Genomic DNA, 10,761 nt, shown 5'->3' on the forward strand with positions numbered 1-10,761 from the left:
GAAGAAAAGGAAAGATATACCCATTTGAATGCAGAGTTCCAGAGAGTAACAAGGAGAGATAAGAAAGCCTTCTTCAGTGATCAATGCAAAGAAATAGAGGAAAACAATAGAGTGGGAAAGACTAGAGATCACTTCAAGAAAATTAGAGATACCAAGAGAATATTTCATGCAAAGATGGGCTCAGTAAAGGACAGAAATGGTAGGGACCTAACAGAAGCAGAAGATATTAAGAAGATGTGGCAAGAATACACAGAAGAACTGTATAAAAAAATCTTCACAAAAAAAAAAAAAACAAAAAAAACAAAAAACTTCACGACCCAGATAATCATGATGGTGTGATCACTCACACTCACCTAGAGCCAGACATCCTGGAATGTGAAGTCAAGTGAGTCTTAGGAAGCATTACTATGAAAAAAGCTAGTGGAGGTGATGGAATTCCAGTTTAGCTATTTCAAATCCTTAAAGATGATGCTGTGAAAGTGCTGCACTCTATATGTCAGCAAATTTGGAAAACTCATCAGTGGCCACAGGACTGGAGAAGGTCAGTTTTCATTCCAATCCCAAAGAAAGGCAATCCCAAAGAATGCTCAAACTATCACACAATTGCACTCATCTCACATGCTAGTAAAGTGATGTTCAAAATTCTCCAAGCCAGGCTTCAGTAATACGTGAACTGTGAACTTCCAGATGTTCAACCTGGTTTTAGAAAACGCAGACTGGTTCTCATTAGGAAAAGGAGTACGTCGAGGCTGTATATTGTCACCCTGCTTATTTAACTTATATGCAGAGTACATCATGCAAAATGCTGGGCTGGATGAAGCACAAGCTGCAATCAAGATTGCTGGGAGAAAAATCAATAACCTCAGATATGCAGATGACAGCACCCTTATGGCAGAAAGTGAAGAAGAAATAAAGAGCCTCTTGATGAAAGTGAAAGAGGAGAGTGAAAAAGTTGGCTTATAGCTCAACATTCAGAAATACTAAGATGATGACATCTGGTCCCAGCACTTCATGGCAAATAGATGGGGAAACAGTGGAAATAGAGGCTATTTTGGGGGGGTCAAAAGTTACTGCAGATGATGGTTGCAGCCATGAAATTAAAAGACGCTTACTCCTTGGAAGGAAAGTTATGACCAACCTAGACAGCATATTAAAAAGCAGAGACATTGCTTTGTCAACAAAGGTCCATCTAGTCAAGTCTATGGTTTTTCCAGTAGTCATGTATGGATGTGAGAGTTGGACTATAAAGAAAGCTGAGCACCGAAGAACTGATGCTTTTGAACTGTGGTGTTGGAGAAGACTCTTAAGAGTCCCTTGGACTGTAAGGAGATCCAATCAGTCCATCATAAAGGAGATCAGTCCTGGGTGTTCATTGGAAGGACTGATGTTGAAGCTGAAACTCCAATGCAGTGGCCACCTGATTCGAAGAACTAACTCATTTGAAAACACCCTGATGCTGGGAAAGATTGAGGGCAAGAGGAAAGGGGATGACAGAGGATCAGATGACTGGATGGCATCACCGACTCAATGGACATGGGTTTGGGTAGACTCTGGGTGTTGGTGATTGACAGGGGGGCCTGGCAAGCTGCGATTCATGGGGTCGCAAATAGTTGGACATGACTGAGTGACTGAATTGAACTGAACTGACTCAGCTTATTGCTGATAAGTCATTTCATCATGAGAAAGTAGAATCAGGAGTTGATAATTTGATATAACGTTATTACCAAGTGATAAAACATTTGATTGCTTTATACTATAGCCTAAACACACCTCAAAATAAAATTTGAGATTAGTAATAAGTTTTGGGGCTTCCCAGATGGCACAGCAGCGAAGAATCTGCCTGCCAATGCAGGAGATGCAAGAGACTTCAGTTCTATCCCTGGGGTGGGAAGATCCCCTAGAGGAGGAAATGGCAACCTACTCCAGTATTCTTGCCTGTGAAATCCCATGGACAGAGGATCCTGGCAGGCTACAATCCACGGGGCCACAAAGAGTCGGCCATGACTGATGACTGAGGGACTGAGAATGCAGGAATAAGTTTTGAGGTATTATGTTATAGACTGTGTGATCATTTGAAAAATGTTTGAGGTTTAAAATGAAGATGAATCAATAGGTAAAAATATTCTTCATGTAAAAAAGCTAGGAATTTCATCCTAGGAATGAGAATGACACTTCTTTTGATTCATGTTTACAAGCAACTTATTGAGTAAAATATAGGTTTCTCTGAACATTCCTTTGAATATTTACAAGAAAGTAATGAGCTATGTTGTTACTCTCTACCAAAAGGAAACATTTTTCTGAAATACACTTAACTTCTAAAATAAAAATGATTACAACCAATAGCAAGAGTTTCTGAGCCTCAGTTTAGTGTCTGACTCTTTGTCATAAAATCACACTTTTATATAAACCTTACCAGCTTGGCAACAAATTATTTGTCTTGACTTTTTGCCTTAGACAACAGTTTAAGGTATATCTAAGGTGTAGACCTTTGGGAAAGAAAAACAAATCATTCAGTTCTTCCATGTATAACTTTTTGTCTCCATCACAAATGCATATTAACAGTTTTTCAGTGAGTACAAGTAGTGTTTTATGTTTGTGAGAAAATTAGCCGAGAAGACAAAACAAAACTATTGCTGTGTGAGAGGATGAGTTCTCATTTAAGTACTATTGTAAAATCTGAGCTATTTAGAGAAAATTCTGTCACCCTTAGCCAAGCTGTCAGATAATGCTTGAAGACTTATTCCACAGGGCCATTCTTTATTTCTGTTAGTCATGTTTAGTAACTTCTGAAGACATGTGCAGATTATAAAGTTGTGTCATAAACTAGTCATTACCACAGGAATGACAGTACACAGTATACAAATCAATAGTGATTTTTTTTATGTCTTTCTTTTATTGGCTGCTTTTTACAGCCATATGAAATTATTCTTCTGTGATATTTAAAGCAAAGGGAAGCAAAGAGTTCAACATAAGATAGAGAGAGGCAATTGCAGGTCCTCAACTGCCTAGCCTAATTATGAGTTTTGTTTCTGCAGAAAACCAAACAGCAAACAGTAAGAAATGGGCAGAATTTTGGTTGTCATTTGTTGTTTACCCACAGTTCCCCTGAGTTGTCTGCTGTGAAATGTGAAGAAGCTAATTGCAGGGTATTTTCTTCACCAGTATTCTAACCCTTTAAGTCTAGTATTACTGAAAAAGAAATCTCTAGCCCTAACAAATTTGCCTTGAGACAGCTCTGTCTTGATATCAGAAAGTAAGACCAGCTTTTTGGTAGGCATGGGTTAATTAGCAAGCAAAAGAAAGAAAAACATATAAAATCTGCCTTTTCTTCCCCCACTGGTTTCAGATCACTGACTATTGGACAAGGTAGAGGCATTAGCAAAGATTTTATGAACTATTATGACATATTTTCCCAACCTGTCAGGCTAAGAAAAATAATGAAACATTGATAGAATAAATTAGTTATGTGACATTAGGTAGAACAGTGTAAGTTTACATTTACTGATTAAACTTGAGGGAATACATTTTCTGTTACCTTATGCTTTTTTCTTTTATTTTTCTTCTTTTATTTTAATACTTAAACCCAGTGAATTCATTTTTTTTTAACTGCCTCTCTGGGATTCTTAATTCTTCAGTTAGTAATTGGATAATATTGTACCTTATATGTCTTAAAATCACTTTTTTCTACCCACATGCCATGGCTTGTAGCTAGTACTTGAATGCAAGTACTTACAGTAATATGTTATTCTTTTCCTTATGTCTACTGCAAGCAATTGAAGTGATGATGGGTATTGATAACCATTGTGTTACTCAATGTCTTGACAGTTGAAGTTAGGTCTAAACATGTTTCAGATGAAACCACACAGGAAGCCAATGTGAAACCTATTACATATATTAAAGATATTGAGATTTTAGATTCTATCACTGTCTTTATTATCTGTAAAATGCAAAAATGTTGTTTATAACTTTATTCATACCACTCCCACACCCTTCTTGCTATCATTTTTTGGATTAAAAAAAAATTGAAGAAGCAAAACTCAGTGACAACATTTCATATTTTACTGCTAATTAAAATCTTCAGGACACATGATTTTCTTTTTACAAGTAAATATTTTACCATAGATGTCTTCTTAGAGATAATTTGTTTGAATATGCAAATCTATGAATAGTACTGAGTTAAAGAAGTCTAGCTAAAGTTGACTGACAGGTAGGAAACCTCACAGGACTGCACTACCTTGGAGAATTTATTATAGTGTGACACCGGGCCTGACACAGTTTCAGGCTTTTAAAATTGAAATAATTTTTTTTCAATGTGCTACAGTTGAAAAACCAAAAACTTTTTCGAAGTAGATCAAGCAAAAATGTGATATATCTGCAGGCTACAGTGATATTTCAAGGAAAGAAGTTCAGAATGAAGAACCAAAGCTCAAGGACAAAAAGTCAAGTAATTTCTAGTTCTCCCTCTTCCTTACTTCCCCTTATGTATTTTTCTACTTTCCTTTTATAGATTGACCCTCTATGTTTATCTTCTTTACTTTTGCTTATATTATTGAAGTCAATATATCAATTTACAAAGAGAAATATAACACCCAAATGGCAGTGAATATTTCCTCAATAGGCAAACTTCAAGGTAAACCTAATAAACAATTTGTTGAGCATGGAATCAGATAAGGTGAACTAGGTATGTCTATGTAACGTTCTCAGAGCAGCCGCTTCTTTGAATTTGTAACCCGTCTCAGAGCCCTTGTTGGAATGATGGGCTTGGGTGGTGATGTTTGTACGGTGTGATTCCATGATGACTAGACAATCTATGTATAGATGACTAGACAATCTAATCATTGAGTCTTGGTGTTTAGAATTTGAAGCAAGGGACACAGACATGAAATAGTTTGAAATTTGTGTATATTGTTCATTGAAAAAGCCATGACCAGGGATGAAATCAGTGGGAAAAAAATGGGAGTCCTGTACAGAGTGTTCCTTCTTTTAAAAATAATCTTTTGCCATTTGGCCAGAAACTAGACAAGGTTTATATGTACTGTAAGAGAAGGGCTGTTATAAAGAAAAAGCACCATCATGGACATCGGATATAGGCAACATATTCAATACCAAAAGGTAAAATAGCTAATTTTTAAATAGTGTTTGAAAAGGTGGGTAATGAGTAGGAAAATAGCTTACTGAATTACAGCTTTGTGCTAGGAAGTAAGCTAGTTGTTTCTGTGTCATCTCACTTGCTCCCCACAACTTGCTCCCCTAATTTACTCCTGTAAATTAGGCATTCTAGCCTTCCTTGGAGATTAGGAAACTCATGTTCACTTGTTAGTGCCACAAAGTTCATGAACAGCAATTTGCTGAAATATAAACCCAGATCTATCAACCCCCAGAGACTATCTTCTGTCTCTGTCAGTTTCTTCCTGATACAAGGGGGAATTCTATTTAAAATATCACAGTGGAGATTAGGTTTATATACAGATTATCTGCTCATCATGGAATCATGGAACTTCACAGTACAAGCATGACCACCTAAACACATTACTTCAGCAAGGGCTCTGAGAGAGGTACAAATTCTAAGTGGCTGCTGCTGGAAAGTTATCCAAACATTAAGTCCTAAAGATTTAGCTTCTCCCACATGCTGGGGGTAGTGACTTTATGGATACAAAAGTGGAGTTCTTAGTTCCTTATTTTAGTGACTGTTTTCCTCTTCTGATTATGTGAGTCAAGATTGGTAACTTCAGTTATGTTGGATGCAGTAAAATGGGACTCAAAATCCTTGTCATTTTGTTTGGCAAACACTGAATTAAATAGCAAAACAAACAATTAAGGGTCACATCCATAGAATAAACAAAGTGAGTTAGACATAAAATTTTATGAATGCCCTTTTGTCATTCTAAGAAAATAGTAAATGTCTTTAAGATTAACACTACTTTATCTGAGTAATCTCAACTATGTGTATTTGGCACAAATTCTGAAGGCATTATGGGTTTCTGTCTGGCATTTTGGAAACATACATCAAATGAACTATAAAAGAATACTATGATCTCTCGTGAATCTTGGAACATTACTGTTTTATTTCTGAGACGTGAGAGTCAATCATGAAGAACTTTGTGTGGGTGCTTAGAGTTCAAAAGTTGGTGTGTAACTGATTGGCATAATACGTTGTTGGCATGAAGATAGTTTTTCTGAATAAAAATGTAAAAGTGTTTTCACTGAGAGAAATGACATCAGGGTGAAATGATTACATTTCTCCTGATATTTTTACCTACTGTCAGATATGTAGTGTAGGGCTTTTACTGGAAAAGGAAAAAAGTTGACATTGTTATTACTTTTTGAGAAAGGATTTCAAAATTGTTTAGAAAACTGGCCTTACTTTAAAGGGTATGCTTAAACTAGTTCTTGCATCTTGTCTGAAGAATCAGCAACCCAGTTTGTTTTCATAGTTCTTCCACTCACCTGTTTTTTTTGTTTTTTTTTTTTTTCTGGAAATAGGGCTGGGTGCCTGGACTGACTTACCAATAAAAATAACTAAATATTTCTCATAAAATATATTTAATAAAACTTTCTTAAATGTATCAGTGAACTGGTAATAATGTAAGAAAATTTCAGGTCAATTATCTAAGTTAAGTCAAGAGCTCAGAAAGGTAAATTGAGAAATGGAAGTGGCTAATGTTTCTAGCCATGTTTCTCCGTGGCCCCAAAGGATACTACAACAGGAACCAGAGCCCAAGACTTGTTCAAGATAAGGAGTCTAATAGAAAAACACGCCTCCCCCATAAAACCATGATGTCAAATGGATGGTGAGCCAGGATTTAATCTTCCTCCAAACTTCACACCCCAGAATGTAACAAGGAAAATCAACTTTCTTGAACATAAATGCTGTGCTGAGAAGAATAAAATGCTGTAACTGAGAATTTGAACCACAGTCTGATAGGTAGACTCAACAATATGTACCACAGGTCCAGTATAGTAAGAAAGAAAAATAAAGGATATGTGGATTGGAAAAAAGAAGCAAAGATGTCATTATTTGTGGATTTTATAAATAGACATAGATAGAACAATAAAAAATTTAAAGACAAACAGAAGAAGACATTTTAATAAGGTTTGTGGCTATAAAACTAACATGCATATGCAATTCTATATGATTTGATAGTTTTATTTGTAATGGCAAAAATAATGGAAATAACCCACACACTGAGAAATAGTTAGGACAAAATAATGTGGCATAGAGAAAAAAACAAATAGTATACAGTGACAAAAAATTATTGGCAGCAACGTAGTTCCTTGGGTTGATCTTGTTTGATTTATATGTTACACTTACACAAATATGTGTATGAGAAAATTGGAGCAATTTTTGATTTTTTAAAATAACTATAGGTTACATTGTTTAAGAGAATTCATTTTTAACATGTGGTGACTGAATTACATTGATCTTTTACAATGGTGATTTTTTTAAAATTTACTTTTGACTATGCTGGGTCTTCATTGCTTTGCTCAGGCCTCCAGCTTTCTCTGGTTGTGGCGAGTTGGGGGGCTACTCTTCATTGTGGTGTGTGAGCTTCTCTTTGAGGTGGCTTCTCTTGTGAGACACAGGTGCTAGACACAGTAGTTGTGGCATGCAGGCTCAGTAGTTGAGGCTCCGGTTCAGTTCAGTTCAGTTCTAGAATGCAAGTTCAGTAGTTGTGACACATGGGCTCAGCTGCTCTTTCGTACATGGGATCTTCCTGGACCAGGGATTGAATCCATGTACCCTGCAGTGGCAGATGGATTCTTATCCACTGTGCTACCAAGGAAGTCCAATTTTTGATTTTTTGAGGAACGTCCATACTGCTTTCTATAGTGGATGAACCAATTTATACATTGCCATCAACAGTGCATGAAGGTTCCCTTTTCTCCACATATTTACCAATACTTTTTATCTCTTGTCATTTTGATGACTGCCATTTTAAGAGATGTGAGATAATATCTCACTGTGGTTCTGACTTGTATTTACATAGTGACTAGTGATGTTGATCAGCTTTTCATGTATCTATTGGCCACTTGTATGTCTTCTTTGGAATAATATCTAATTAGTTCCTTTGCTCAGTTTTTAATTGGATGGTTTGCTATTGAGTTGTATGAATTTTTTTTAATGTATTTTGGATATTAGCCCCTTATTAGATAGAATTTGTAAATGTTTATTCCCATTTGGTAGGCCAACTTTTCACTTTCTTGTTTCTTTTGTTGTGCTTTTTAGTTTTATTTGCTCCCACTTATTTATTTTTGCTTTTGGTGTTATACACAAAAAAAACAATTTGCCACAATTTTGTCAAGAAGCTTTTCACCTATATTTTTTATAAGAGTTTTATGGTTTCAGTTTTAATGTTTAAGTCCTGGACTTTTCAGTTAGTTTTTGTGAGTGGTATAAGACAGACGTCAGTGCTATTCTTTTGCATGTATTTATACATTTCCTAACAGTATTTATTGAAGAGCTCTCTTGTTAAACATGAGTTGACTGTATTGGGAGGACTTATTTCTGGGCTCTAGATTCTCTTCCATTGGTCTATACTGTTTATTTTTATGTCAGTACCATATTGTTTTGCTTTCTATAGTTTTATAATATGATTTTGAAATCAGGAGTCTGATACCTCCACCTTTGTTCCTCTTTCTTAGGATTGCTTTGGCTATTTGGGGTCTTTTATGGTTCCATACAATTTTTAGAACTGCTTTTTATATTTCTGTGAAAATGTATTAGAATTTTGATAGATACTGTATTGACTCTATAGATGACTTTGGAGAGTATAAACATTTTAACAATATTAATTCTTGACCCATAAACATGGGACATCTTTCCATTTGGTTGTGTGTTTTTCAGTTTCTTTCATTGAAGTCTTATTGTTTTAGTATATAGATCTTTCGCTTCCTTGGTTAAATTTATTCCTAAGTATTTTATTGCTTTTTGATGCTACTGTGAATAAGACTTTTTTTAAAATTTATTTTTTGGATATATTGCAGTTAGAGTATAGAAAAATAACTATTATAATTTCTGTATATTGATTTTGTATCCTACAACTTCACAAAATTTGTTTATTAGTTCTAACAGGTTTTTTTTTTTTTTTTTTTTTTTTGTGGAGTCTTCAGGATTTTCTGTATTTAAGATTATATTACCTGCAAACAAAGAGAATTTTACTTTGTTCATTTCCAAATAATAGACCTTCTATTTCTTTTTCTTGCCCAATTTCTCTGGTTAGGATTTCCAGTACTTTGTTGAATAGTAGTGGTGAGAGTAGACCCTGGAGCACAATTTTGCAGACCAGTGACAGAAGAGAAAGCCTGATCCAGGTCCCAAGGCAGCTGTGGGGCCCTGGCTATTGGCACGCTCTCCCATGTCTGCAGATACGTGCACTGCAGTGGATGTTAGTGACAAACATCAGGTTGGCAGTGTGCAAGTGCACAGCTGGGGGAGGTAACCCCAGGTGTGCATCTAGTGGTACGAGTCAGCTGCAGCGATCCAGTCTGTCATCCCGAGTAGAGCATCACTGCGGGGAGGTTTGCCACAGCTGTGCTGTCTGTTTTTTGTTTTTCTTTCTTTCAGAAGTAAAATCTTCATTTGTCTGCAACATGGGTCGCTATACACTGCAGTCCCTCTCACTGCATGACTACAATTGGTAACCTGTGATTTTCTTCCATGTCCCTAGCCGTCTCTGTAGTCTCTATATATGTCTCAGCTTTGCTGAATCTAGGTGAATTAAAATCAGAAAGGGAATTTCATGTGGTGCCCTAAAGGCTGAGGAAGTTTACTTTTCCTTTCCTGGCAAGAGGAACTCTTCCTATCTTGGAAGTTACCTCTTGGTGCTGAGTAATGGCGCAGACAAAATGAAGCTGTCTTCCTTTTCTTGATGTGCAGTGATTCTCAGGTTTTCTTCTTTGTTGTTTCACTGTGCTGCTAAAGTTGGACTCCAGAGCTCTTTTTGTTTGTGGATAGCTGGAGTCTTGCTCCACTCTATCAGGTCTGCCATTCTGACATTTGTCTTTGCCATCATCCAGATCATTTCCTCACTTCTCTTCTACATTCATTTATTCATCCATCCACTCAATAAATATTCTAGAAAGCTATATACCAGGCAGAATTATGGATACTAGAATTGTTCAGTTGCTAAGTCATGTGTGACCCTTGTGACCCACCAGACTGTAGCATGACCAGTTTCCCTGTCCTTCACTATCTCCCAGAGTTTGCTCAAAACCATGTCCATTGAGTCTGTGATGTCATCCAACCATCTCACCCTCTGTTGCCCCCTTCTCCTGCCCTCAGTTTTTTCCAGCATCAGGGTCTTTTCAAATGAGTTGGTTTTTCACATCAGGTGGCCAAAATACTGGAGCTTCAGCTTCAGCATAAGTCCTTCCAAAATTCTTTGGAAGGGTTGATTTCCTTTAGGATTGACTGGTTTGATCTCCTTTCTGTCCAAGGGATTCTCAAGAGTCTTCTCCAGCACCACAGTTTGAAAGCATAAATTCTTTGGTGCTCAGCCTTCTTTATGGTCCAACTCTCACATTTTTACATGACTACTGAAAAAAAGCTTAGCTTTGACTAGATGGATCTTTGTTGACAAAGCAATGCCTCTGTTTTTTAATATGCTGTCTAGGTTTGTCATAGCTTTTCTTCCAAAGATCAAGCGTCTTTTAGTTTTCTGTCTGCAGTCACCATCCACAATTTTTTTTGAGCCCAAGAAAATAAAATCTGCATTTCCACTTTTTCCCTTTCTATTTGCCATGAAGTGATGTGACCAGATG

The sequence above is a fragment of the Muntiacus reevesi genome, chromosome 19, assembly GCF_963930625.1.
Source record: "Muntiacus reevesi chromosome 19, mMunRee1.1, whole genome shotgun sequence".
NCBI lineage: Eukaryota > Metazoa > Chordata > Mammalia > Artiodactyla > Cervidae > Muntiacus > Muntiacus reevesi.